The sequence below is a fragment of the Ciona robusta genome, unplaced genomic scaffold, assembly GCF_009617815.1.
Source record: "Ciona robusta unplaced genomic scaffold, ASM961781v2 AP042744.1".
Lineage (NCBI taxonomy): Eukaryota > Metazoa > Chordata > Ascidiacea > Phlebobranchia > Cionidae > Ciona > Ciona robusta.
This window is the reverse complement of record NW_028323123.1, coordinates 296265-306953: the sequence shown is the minus strand read 5'-3', so window position 1 is coordinate 306953 and position 10689 is coordinate 296265. Positions and strand designations below refer to the sequence as shown.

The 10689-nt window shown below is 42.2% G+C and overlaps 10 non-coding genes across 10 annotated transcripts; all 10 read right to left on the bottom strand.

The window, feature by feature from the left end:
- Nucleotides 1–144: 144 nt before the first annotated feature.
- Nucleotides 145–217, bottom strand: Trnak-uuu (transfer RNA lysine (anticodon UUU)). Its single transcript has one exon. It is a non-coding gene; the product is annotated as a tRNA-Lys (tRNA).
- Nucleotides 218–567: 350 nt separating this feature from the next.
- Nucleotides 568–640, bottom strand: Trnak-uuu (transfer RNA lysine (anticodon UUU)). The gene has a single exon. It is a non-coding gene; the product is annotated as a tRNA-Lys (tRNA).
- A 2858-nt stretch (nt 641–3498) lies between these two features.
- Trnak-uuu (transfer RNA lysine (anticodon UUU)) lies at nt 3499–3571 on the bottom strand. Its single transcript has one exon. It is a non-coding gene; the product is annotated as a tRNA-Lys (tRNA).
- Nucleotides 3572–4753: 1182 nt separating this feature from the next.
- On the bottom strand, nt 4754–4826 carry Trnak-uuu (transfer RNA lysine (anticodon UUU)). Its single transcript has one exon. It is a non-coding gene; the product is annotated as a tRNA-Lys (tRNA).
- A 774-nt stretch (nt 4827–5600) lies between these two features.
- On the bottom strand, nt 5601–5673 carry Trnak-uuu (transfer RNA lysine (anticodon UUU)). The gene has a single exon. It is a non-coding gene; the product is annotated as a tRNA-Lys (tRNA).
- Nucleotides 5674–6023: 350 nt separating this feature from the next.
- On the bottom strand, nt 6024–6096 carry Trnak-uuu (transfer RNA lysine (anticodon UUU)). The gene has a single exon. It is a non-coding gene; the product is annotated as a tRNA-Lys (tRNA).
- Nucleotides 6097–6792: 696 nt separating this feature from the next.
- On the bottom strand, nt 6793–6865 carry Trnak-uuu (transfer RNA lysine (anticodon UUU)). The gene has a single exon. It is a non-coding gene; the product is annotated as a tRNA-Lys (tRNA).
- A 2983-nt stretch (nt 6866–9848) lies between these two features.
- Nucleotides 9849–9921, bottom strand: Trnak-uuu (transfer RNA lysine (anticodon UUU)). The gene has a single exon. It is a non-coding gene; the product is annotated as a tRNA-Lys (tRNA).
- A 350-nt stretch (nt 9922–10271) lies between these two features.
- Trnak-uuu (transfer RNA lysine (anticodon UUU)) lies at nt 10272–10344 on the bottom strand. The gene has a single exon. It is a non-coding gene; the product is annotated as a tRNA-Lys (tRNA).
- Nucleotides 10345–10554: 210 nt separating this feature from the next.
- Nucleotides 10555–10627, bottom strand: Trnak-uuu (transfer RNA lysine (anticodon UUU)). Its single transcript has one exon. It is a non-coding gene; the product is annotated as a tRNA-Lys (tRNA).
- Between the last annotated feature and the right edge of the window lie 62 nt (nt 10628–10689).

The following is a 10689-nucleotide window of genomic DNA, read 5'->3' as shown; positions in this document are numbered from 1 at the left end:
AACAGCCCGATAAGGGACTTGAACCATTGACCGTTGGATTAAAAGTCCAACGATCTACCGACTGAGCTAACCGGGCTTTGTTGGTGCTTCAAAACGCTATCCAGTAACGTTGATTAAAGTTTAAATGCAACAACAAATACCAACAGCCCGATAAGGGACTTGAACCCTTGACCGTTGGATTAAAAGTCCAACGCTCTACCGACTGAGCTAACCGGGCTCGGCATAGTGTTTCAAAACGCTATCCTCTAACGTTGAGTTAAGTTTAAATGGAACAACAATTATAAACAGCCCGATAGGGATTACATCCCTTGTCCGTTGGATTAAAAGGCCAACGCTCTACCGACTGAGCTAACCGGGCTTTGTTGGTGCTTCAAAACGCTATTCTCTAACGTTGAGTTAAGTTTCAATGCAACAACAAATATAAACAGCCCGAAAAGGGACTTGAACCCTTGACCGTTGGATAAAAAGTCCAACGCTCTACCGACTGAGCTAACCGGGCTTTGTTGGTGCTTCAAAACGCTATCAAGTAACGTTGATTTAACTTTAAATGCAACAACAAATACCAACAGCCCGATAAGGGACTTGAACCCTTGACCGTTGGATTAAAAGTCCAACGCTCTACCGACTGAGCTAACCGGGCTTTGTTGGTGCTTCAAAACGCTATCAAGTAACGTTGATTTAACTTTAAATGCAACAACAAATACCAACAGCCCGATAAGGGACTTGAACCCTTGACCGTTGGATTAAAAGTCCAACGCTCTACCGACTGAGCTAACGGGGCTCGGGATAGTGTTTTAAAACGCTATCCTCTAACGTTGAGTTAAGTTTAAATGGAACAAAAAATATAAACAGCCCGATAAGGGACTATCCTCTAACGCTGAGTTAAGTTTCAATGCAACAACAAATATAAACAGCCCGAAAAGGGACTTGAACCCTTGACCGTTGGATAAAAAGTCCAACGCTCTACCGACTGAGCTAACCGGGCTTTGTTGGTGCTTCAAAACGCTATCAAGTAACGTTGATTTAACTTTAAATGCAAAAACAAATACCAACATCCCGATAAGGGTCTTGAACCCTAGACCGTTGGATTAAAAGTCCAACGCTCTACCGACTGAGCTAACCGGGCTTTGTTGGTGCTTCAAAACGCTATCAAGTAACGTTGATTTAACTTTAAATGCAAAAACAAATACCAACATCCCGATAAGGGTCTTGAACCCTTGACTGTTGGATTAAAAGTCCAACGCTCTACCGATTGAGCTAACCGGGCTCGGGATCGTGTTTCGAAACGCTATCCTCTAACGTTAAGCCAAGTTTAAATGGAACAACAAATATAAACAGCCCGATAAGGGACTTGAACCCTGGACCGTTGGATTAAAATCCATCGCTCTACCGACTGAGCTAACCGGGCTTTGTTGGTGCTTCAAAACGCTATCAAGTAACGTTGATTTAACTTTAAATGCAACAACAATTATAAACAGCCCGATAGGGATTACATCCCTTTTCCGTTGGATTAAAAGGCCAACGCTCTACCGACTGAGCTAACCGGGCTTTGTTGGTGCTTCAAAACGCTATTCTCTAACGTTGAGTTAAGTTTCAATGCAACAACAAATATAAACAGCCCGAAAAGGGACTTGAACCCTTGACCGTTGGATAAAAAGTCCAACGCTCTACCGACTGAGCTAACCGGGCTTTGTTGGTGCTTCAAAACGCTATTCTCTAACGTTGAGTTAAGTTTCAATGCAACAACAAATATAAACAGCCCGAAAAGGGACTTGAACCCTTGACCGTTGTATAAAAAGTCCAACGCTCAACCGACTGAGCTAACCGGGCTCGGGCTGTTCTTTTATAACGGTATCCTCTAACGTTGAGTTAAGTTTAAAAGAAACAAAAAATATAAACAGCCCGATAAGGGATTTGACCCATTGACGTTGGATTAAAAGTCCAACGGTCTACCGACTGAGCTAACCGGGCTCTGGCTCGTGTTTTAAAACGCTATCTTCTAACGTTGAGTTAAGTTTAAATGCAACACAAAATATAAACATCCCGATAAGGGACTATCCTCTAACGTTGAGTTAAGTTTAAATGCAACAACAAATATAACCAGCCCGATAAGGGACTTGAACCATTGACCGTTGGATTAAAAGTCCAACGCTGTACCGATTGAGCTAACCGGGCTCGGGATCGTGTTTCAAAACGCTATCCTCTAACGTTGAGTTAAGTTTAAATGCAACAAAAAGTATAAACAGCCCGATAAGGGACTATCCTCTAACGCTGAGTTAAGTTTAAATGCAACAACAAATATAAACAGACCGATAAGGGACTTGAACCATTGACCGTTGGATTAAAAGTCCAACGGTCTACCGACTGAGCTAACTGGGCTCTGGCTCGTGTTTCAAAACGCTATCCTCTAACGTTGAGTTAAGTTTAAATGCAACAAAAAGTATAAACAGCCCGATAAGGGACTATCCTCTAACGCTGAGTTAAGTTTAAATGCAACAATAAATATAAACAGCCCGATAAGGGACTTGAACCATTGACCGTTGGATTAAAAGTCCAACGATCTAACGACTGAACTAACCGGGCTTTGTTGGTGCTTCAAAACGCTATCCAGTAACGTTGATTTAACTTTAAATGCAACAACAAATACCAACAGCCCGATAAGGGACTTGAATCCTTGACCGTTGGATTAAAAGTCCAACGCTCTACCGACTGAGCTAACCGGGCTTTGTTGGTGCATCAAAACGCTATCAAGTAACGTTGATTTAACTTTAAATGCAACAACAAATACCAACAGCCCGATAAGGGACTTGAATCCTTGACCGTTGGATTAAAAGTCCAACGCTCTACCGACTGAGCTAACCGGGCTTTGTTGGTGCTTCATAACGCTATCAAGTAACGTTGATTTAAATTTAAATGCAAAAACAAATACCAACATCCCGATAAGGGTCTTGAACCCTGGACCGTTAGATTAAAAGTCCAACGCTCTACCGACTGAGCTAACCGGGCTTTTTGGTGCTTCAAAACGCTATCAAGTAACGTTGATTTAACTTTAAATGCAAAAACAAATACCAACATCCCGATAAGGGACTTGAATCCTTGACCGTTGGATTAAAAGTCCAACGCTCTACCGACTGAGTTAACCGGGCTTTGTTGGTGCTTCAAAACGCTATCAAGTAACGTTGATTTAAATTTAAATGCAAAAACAAATACCAACATCCCGATAAGGGACTTGAACCATTGACCGTTGGATTAAAAGTCCAACGCTCTACCGATTGAGCTAACCGGGCACGGGATCGTGTTTCAAAACGCTATCCTCTAACGTTGAGTTAAGTTTAAAAGCATCAAAAAATATAAACAGCCCGATAAGGGACTTGACCCATTGACCGTTGGATTAAAAGTCCAACGGTCTACCGACTGAGCTAACCGGGCTCTGGCTCGTGTTTCAAAACGCTATCCTCTAACGTTAAGCTAAGTTTAAATGGAACAACAAATATAAACAGCCCGATAAGGGACTTGAACCCTTGACCGTTGGATTAAAAGTCCAACGCTCTACCGACTGAGCTAACCGGGCTTTGTTGGTGCTTCAAAACGCTATCAAGTAACGTTGATTTAACTTTAAATGCAACAACAATTATAAACAGCCCGATAGGGATTACATCCCTTGTCCGTTGGATTAAAAGGCCAACGCTCTACCGACTGAGCTAACCGGGCTTTGTTGGTACTTCAAAACGCTATTCTCTAACGTTGAGTTAAGTTTCAATGGAACAACAAATATAAACAGCCCGAAAAGGGACTTGAACCCTTGACCGTTGGATAAAAAGTCCAACGCTCTACCGACTGAGCTAACCGGGCTTTGTTGGTGCTTCAAAACGCTATCAAGTAACGTTGATTTAACTTTAAATGCAACAACAAATACCAACAGCCCGATAAGGGACTTGAACCCTTGACCGTTGGATAAAAAGACCAACGCTCAACCGACTGAGCTAACCGGGCTCGGGCTGTTCTTTTATAACGGTATCCTCTAACGTTGAGTTAAGTTTAAAAGCAACAAAAAATATTAACAGCCCGAGAAGGGACTTGAACCATTGACCGCTGGATTAAAAGTCCAACGGTCTACCGACTGAGCTAGCCGGGCTCTGGCTCGTGTTTCAAAACGCTATCTTCTAACGTTAAGTTAAGTTTAAATGCAACACAAAATATAAACATCCCGTTAAGGGACTATCCTCTAACGTTGAGTTAAATTTAAATGCAACAACAAATATAACCAGCCCGATAAGGGACTTGAACCATTGACCGTTGGATTAAAAGTCCAACGCTGTACCGATTGAGCTAACCGGGCTCGGGATCGTGTTTCAAAACGCTATCCTCTAACGTTGAGTTAAGTTTAAAAGCATCAAAAAATATAAACAGCCCGATAAGGGACTTGACCCATTGACCGTTGGATTAAAAGTCCAACGGTCTACCGACTGAGCTAACCGGGCTCTGGCTCGTGTTTCAAAACGCTATCCTCTAACGTTGAGTTAAGTTTAAATGCAACAAAAAATATAAACAGCCCGATAAGGGACTATGCTCTAACGCTGAGTTAAGTTTAAATGCAACAACAAATATAAACAGCCCGATAAGGGACTTGAACCATTGACCGTTGGATTAAAAGTCCAACGATCTACCGACTGAGCTAACCGGGCTTTGTTGGTGCTTCAAAACGCTATCCAGTAACGTTGATTAAAGTTTAAATGCAACAACAAATACCAACAGCCCGATAAGGGACTTGAACCCTTGACCGTTGGATTAAAAGTCCAACGCTCTACCGACTGAGCTAACCGGGCTCGGGATAGTGTTTCAAAACGCTATCCTCTAACGTTGAGTTAAGTTTAAATGGAACAACAATTATAAACAGCCCGATAGGGATTACATCCCTTGTCCGTTGGATTAAAAGGCCAACGCTCTACCGACTGAGCTAACCGGGCTTTGTTGGTGCTTCAAAACGCTATTCCCTAACGTTGAGTTAAGTTTCAATGCAACAACAAATATAAACAGCCCGAAAAGGGACTTGAACCCTTGACCGTTGGATAAAAAGTCCAACGCTCTACCGACTGAGCTAACCGGGCTTTGTTGGTGCTTCAAAACGCTATCAAGTAACGTTGATTTAACTTTAAATGCAACAACAAATACCAACAGCCCGATAAGGGACTTGAACCCTTGACCGTTGGATTAAAAGTCCAACGCTTTACCGACTGAGCTAACCGGGCTTTGTTGGTGCTTCAAAACGCTATCAAGTAACGTTGATTTAAGTTTAAATGCAAAAACAAATACCAACATCCCGATAAGGATCTTGAACCCTTGACCGTTGGATTAAAAGTCCAACGCTCTACCGATTGAGATAACCGGGCTCGGGATCGTGTTTCAAAACGCTATCCTCTAACGTTAAGCTAAGTTTAAATGGAACAACAAATATAAACAGCCCGATAAGGGACTTGAACCCTTGACCGTTGGATTAAAAGACCAACGCTCTACCGACTGAGCTAACCGGGCTTTGTTGGCGCTTCAAAACGCTATCAAGTAACGTTGATTTAACTTTAAATGCAACAACAAATACCAACAGCCCGATAAGGGACTTGAACCCTTGACCGTTGGATTAAAAGTCCAACGCTCTACCGACTGAGCTAACCGGGCTCGGGATAGTGTTTCAAAACGCTATCCTCTAACGTTGAGTTAAGTTTAAATGGAACAACAATTATAAACAGCCCGATAGGGATTACATCCCTTGTCCGTTGGATTAAAAGGCCAACGCTCTACCGACTGAGCTAACCGGGCTTTGTTGGTGCTTCAAAACGCTATTCTCTAACGTTGAGTTAAGTTTCAATGCAACAACAAACATAAACAGCCCGAAAAGGGACTTGAACCCTTGACCGTTGGATAAAAAGTCCAACGCTGTAGCGACTGAGCTAACCGGGCTTTGTTGGTGCTTCAACACGCTATCAGGTAACGATGATTTAACTTTAAATGCAACAACAAATACCAACAGCCCGATAAGGGACTTGAACCCTTGACCGTTGGATTAAAAGTCCAACGCTCTACCGACTGAGCTAACCGGGCTCGGGATGTTCTTTTATAACGGTATCCTCTAACGTTGAGTTAAGTTTAAAAGCAACAAAAAATATAAACAGCCCGATAAGGGACTTGAACCATTGACCGTTGGATTAAAAGTCCAACGGTCTACCGACTGAGCTAACCGGGCTCTGGCTCGTGTTTCAAAACGCTATCCTCTAACGTTGAGTTAAGTTTAAATGCAACAAAAAATATAAACAGCCCGATAAGGGACTATCCTCTAACGCTGAGTTAAGTTTAAATGAAACAACAAATATAAACAGCCCGATAAGGGACTTGAACCATTGACCGTTGGATTAAAAGTCCAACGCTCTACCGACTGAGCTAACCGGGCTCGGGATAGTGTTTCAAAACGCTATCCTCTAACGTTGAGTTAAGTTTTAATGGAACAACAATTATAAACAGCCCGATAGGGATTACATCCCTTGTCCGTTGGATTAAAAGGCCAACGCTCTACCGACTGAGCTAACCGGGCTTTGTTGGTGCTTCAAAACGCTATTCTCTAACGTTGAGTTAAGTTTCAATGCAACAACAAACATAAACAGCCCGAAAAGGGACTTGAACCCTTGACCGTTGGATAAAAAGTCCAACGCTGTAGCGACTGAGCTAACCGGGCTTTGTTGGTGCTTCAACACGCTATCAGGTAACGATGATTTAACTTTAAATGCAACAACAAATACCAACAGCCCGATAAGGGACTTGAACCCTTGACCGTTGGATTAAAAGTCCAACGCTCTACCGACTGAGCTAACCGGGCTCGGGATGTTCTTTTATAACGGTATCCTCTAACGTTGAGTTAAGTTTAAAAGCAACAAAAAATATAAACAGCCCGATAAGGGACTTGAACCATTGACCGTTGGATTAAAAGTCCAACGGTCTACCGACTGAGCTAACCGGGCTCTGGCTCGTGTTTCAAAACACTATCCTCTAACGTTGAGTTAAGTTTAAATGCAACAAAAAATATAAACAGCCCGATAAGGGACTATCCTCTAACGCTGAGTTAAGTTTAAATGAAACAACAAATATAAACAGCCCGATAAGGGACTTGAACCATTGACCGTTGGATTAAAATCCATCGCTCTACCGACTGAGCTAACCGGGCTTTGTTGGTGCTTCAAAACGCTATCAAGTAACGTTGATTTAACTTTAAATGCAACAACAATTATAAACAGCCCGATAGGGATTACATCCCTTGTCCGTTGGATTAAAAGGCCAACGCTCTACCGACTGAGCTAACCGGGCTTTGTTGGTGCTTCAAAACGCTATTCTCTAACGTTGAGTTAAGTTTCAATGCAACAACAAATATAAACAGCCCGAAAAGGGACTTGAACCCTTGACCGTTGGATAAAAAGTCCAACGCTCTACCGACTGAGCTAACCGGGCTTTGTTGGTGCTTCAAAACGCTATTCTCTAACGTTGAGTTAAGTTTCAATGCAACAACAAATATAAACAGCCCGAAAAGGGACTTGAACCCTTGACCGTTGTATAAAAAGTCCAACGCTCAACCGACTGAGCTAACCGGGCTCGGGCTGTTCTTTTATAACGGTATCCTCTAACGTTGAGTTAAGTTTAAAAGAAACAAAAAATATAAACAGCCCGATAAGGGATTTGACCCATTGACGTTGGATTAAAAGTCCAACGGTCTACCGACTGAGCTAACCGGGCTCTGGCTCGTGTTTTAAAACGCTATCTTCTAACGTTGAGTTAAGTTTAAATGCAACACAAAATATAAACATCCCGATAAGGGACTATCCTCTAACGTTGAGTTAAGTTTAAATGCAACAACAAATATAACCAGCCCGATAAGGGACTTGAACCATTGACCGTTGGATTAAAAGTCCAACGCTGTACCGATTGAGCTAACCGGGCTCGGTATCGTGTTTCAAAACGCTATCCTCTAACGTTGAGTTAAGTTTAAATGCAACAAAAAGTATAAACAGCCCGATAAGGGACTATCCTCTAACGCTGAGTTAAGTTTAAATGCAACAACAAATATAAACAGACCGATAAGGGACTTGAACCATTGACCGTTGGATTAAAAGTCCAACGGTCTACCGACTGAGCTAACTGGGCTCTGGCTCGTGTTTCAAAACGCTATCCTCTAACGTTGAGTTAAGTTTAAATGCAACAAAAAGTATAAACAGCCCGATAAGGGACTATCCTCTAACGCTGAGTTAAGTTTAAATGCAACAATAAATATAAACAGCCCGATAAGGGACTTGAACCATTGACCGTTGGATTAAAAGTCCAACGATCTAACGACTGAGCTAACCGGGCTTTGTTGGTGCTTCAAAACGCTATCCAGTAACGTTGATTTAACTTTAAATGCAACAACAAATACCAACAGCCCGATAAGGGACTTGAATCCTTGACCGTTGGATTAAAAGTCCAACGCTCTACCGACTGAGCTAACCGGGCTTTGTTGGTGCATCAAAACGCTATCAAGTAACGTTGATTTAACTTTAAATGCAACAACAAATACCAACAGCCCGATAAGGGACTTGAATCCTTGACCGTTGTATTAAAAGTCCAACGCTCTACCGACTGAGCTAACCGGGCTTTGTTGGTGCTTCAAAACGCTATCAAGTAACGTTGATTTAAATTTAAATGCAAAAACAAATACCAACATCCCGATAAGGGTCTTGAACCCTGGACCGTTAGATTAAAAGTCCAACGCTCTACCGACTGAGCTAACCGGGCTTTTTGGTGCTTCAAAACGCTATCAAGTAACGTTGATTTAACTTTAAATGCAAAAACAAATACCAACATCCCGATAAGGGTCTTGAACCCTTGACCGTTGGATTAAAAGTCCAACGCTCTACCGATTGAGCTAACCGGGCACGGGATCGTGTTTCAAAACGCTATCCTCTAACGTTGAGTTAAGTTTAAAAGCATCAAAAAATATAAACAGCCCGATAAGGGACTTGACCCATTGACCGTTGGATTAAAAGTCCAACGGTCTACCGACTGAGCTAACCGGGCTCTGGCTCGTGTTTCAAAACGCTATCCTCTAACGTTGAGTTAAGTTTAAATGCAACAAAAAATATAAACAGCCCGATAAGGGACTATCCTCTAACGCTGAGTTAAGTTTAAATGAAACAACAAATATAAACAGCCCGATAAGGGACTTGAACCATTGACCGTTGGATTAAAAGTCCAACGCTCTACCGACTGAGCTAACCGGGCTCGGGATAGTGTTTCAAAACGCTATCCTCTAACGTTGAGTTAAGTTTAAATGGAACAACAATTATAAACAGCCCGATAGGGATTACATCCCTTGTCCGTTGGATTAAAAGGCCAACGCTCTACCGACTGAGCTAACCGGGCTTTGTTGGTGATTCAAAACGCTATCCTCTAACGTTGAGTTAAGTTTAAAAGCATCAAAAAATATAAACAGCCCGATAAGGGACTTGAACCATTGACCGTTGGATTAAAAGTCCAACGGTCTACCGACTGAGCTAACCGGGCTCTGGCTCGTGTTTCAAAACGCTATCCTCTAACGTTGAGTTAAGTTTAAATGCAACAAAAAATATAAACAGCCCGATAAGGGACTATCCTCTAACGCTGAGTTAAGTTTAAATGCAACAACAAATATAAACAGCCCGATAAGGGACTTGAACCATTGACCGTTGGATTAAAAGTCCAACGATCTACCGACTGAGCTAACCGGGCTTTGTTGGTGCTTCAAAACGATATCCAGTAACGTTGATTAAAGTTTAAATGCAACAACAAATACCAACAGCCCGATAAGGGACTTGAACCCTTGACCGTTGGATTAAAAGTCCAACGCTCTACCGACTGAGCTAACCGGGCTCGGGATAGTGTTTCAAAACGCTATCCTCTAACGTTGAGTTAAGTTTAAATGGAACAACAATTATAAACAGCCCGATAGGGATTACATCCCTTGTCCGTTGGATTAAAAGGCCAACGCTCTACCGACTGAGCTAACCGGGCTTTGTTGGTGCTTCAAAACGCTATTCTCTAACGTTGAGTTAAGTTTCAATGCAACAACAAATATAAACAGCCCGAAAAGGGACTTGAACCCTTGACCGTTGGATAAAAAGTCTAACGCTCTACCGACTGAGCTAACCGGGCTTTGTTGGTGCTTCAAAACGCTATCAAGTAACGTTGATTTAACTTTAAATGCAACAACAAATACCAACAGCCCGATAAGGGACTTGAACCCTTGACCGTTGGATTAAAAGTCCAACGCTCTACCGACTGAGCTAACCGGGCTTTGTTGGTGCTTCAAAACGCTATCAAGTAACGTTGATTTAAGTTTAAATGCAAAAACAAATACCAACATCCCGATAAGGATCTTGAACCCTTGACCGTTGGATTAAAAGTCCAACGCTCTACCGATTGAGCTAACCGGGCTCGGGATCGTGTTTCAAAACGCTATCCTCTAACGTTAAGCTAAGTTTAAATGGAACAACAAATATAAACAGCCCGATAAGGGACTTGAACCCTTGACCGTTGGATTAAAAGTCCAACGCTCTACCGACTGAGCTAACCGGGCTTTGTTGGTGCTTCAAAACGCTATCAAGTAACGTTGATTTAACTTTAAATGCAACAACAAAT